The sequence below is a fragment of the Felis catus genome, chromosome F1 (genome assembly GCF_018350175.1).
Source record: "Felis catus isolate Fca126 chromosome F1, F.catus_Fca126_mat1.0, whole genome shotgun sequence".
NCBI classification, from domain to species: domain Eukaryota; kingdom Metazoa; phylum Chordata; class Mammalia; order Carnivora; family Felidae; genus Felis; species Felis catus.
This window is the reverse complement of record NC_058384.1, coordinates 48,123,838-48,125,371: the sequence shown is the minus strand read 5'-3', so window position 1 is coordinate 48,125,371 and position 1,534 is coordinate 48,123,838.

The following is a 1,534-nucleotide window of genomic DNA, read 5'->3' as shown; positions in this document are numbered from 1 at the left end:
GAATGAACCAGTTTCTCAAAAGAAAGAACTCCTTTACTCATTAGAATTATTCAAATTAGAATGTTGCTTTCATGTATTCAACAGTATTCATCCAGGTACCCAACTGAGCAATGGACAAGATATATGGTTTCTGTCATGAGTGGAGCTTCTGCTTGGGTGGATTGCTCCTGTATGCTGTCCTTGCTTACATCTATCACTTGGATGGTTTTTGTCTGCAAGTATTAGAAAACCCCATTCAAGCTGGCTTGAAAAATACAGAAATTCAAAGATAGGGTAGATACCAGTCCTCATGCAAGCAGAGCTCCTGCTGTTACTCAGCATTCCCTTCCACTCAGTCCTCTGTACTTCAGTTTCGTCAAGAGCCTGGCCTCCATCGTGGTCACAAAATGGTTGCCACTAGCACGAGGAGCAATGGACACCCAAAGATTGCCCCTCTACCTCTAGGGAGAAAAGTTGATTGCTTAAGTCTAATTAGGTCAACCTGTAGCAGTCCAGAGAAGAAATCCAGCGCCCATTGGCGGACAGCTGGATTTTTGAATGAGCATTGGTAGAGGGTATAGAATCACCAGGATCCAATACCACACTTTAGTCTAGGAGTGGGCTCATGCCTAGGGAAGGGATGGGTAAGCTGAAAAAATTTAGGGTTTTGTTAGAAAGGAGGAGGTGAAACTGTGTGATCAATCAGCAGTGTCTATCACACAACGCTGAGAGGAACTTGTATAATGGTATAGTATTCTAAAGTCACTGAAGAGACAATCTGTGACCCAGTACACGCTTGGGAATTTCACAAAATGGGTCACTGTAAAATGAAACCCAGAATGCAAATGATTTTATCCTGACTGCATGCATTGTTGTCTTTATCAGTTCAAATAGGCTGGAAAGTATTAAATGAGCAAATAACACAAGGAACAGCTTTAGAAATTTGATTTGCAACTCCACTTCCTACAATTTTGTGTGTGGAAATGTCACTTCTATGACCCACAGTTTTCTCACTCAGCTCATCTCTTAACCTCAAGTCTTAGAGAGGGTCAAAGGAAATTCATAAGCTTTAAATGCAAAATAGAAATCATGTTATTATCATTAACAGGAAAATTTTAAACTTTAAGTGCTAAACAGCAAGTTTTGGGGAAGGCAGTTCTCAATCTTGTATATTTGATTTGACAAGTCTTTAGTTACTGTTGATATGATTTAATAAAGGCCTATGTTGACATATGATTTTTCATACCTACTATGTAGACAATTACATACATTTCTTTTGAATCTGTATAAACTGTTAAAAAAAATAAACACTTTTTCACTCAAAATGCATTCTGCAAAGATTAAAAGCAAAACATGTAAATATTCTAGGTGGGATTGAACAAAAATCATTTTTTTTAAAGATTTTGTTTTTATGTAACCTCTATACCCAACATAGGACTTGAACTTATAACCCCAAGATCAAGAGTCACACACTCTACCGACAGGGCCAGCTAGGTGCCCCTGAACAAAAATATTCTAAGGGTAAGAGTTGAATATTTTATCACATAAAGGTTCA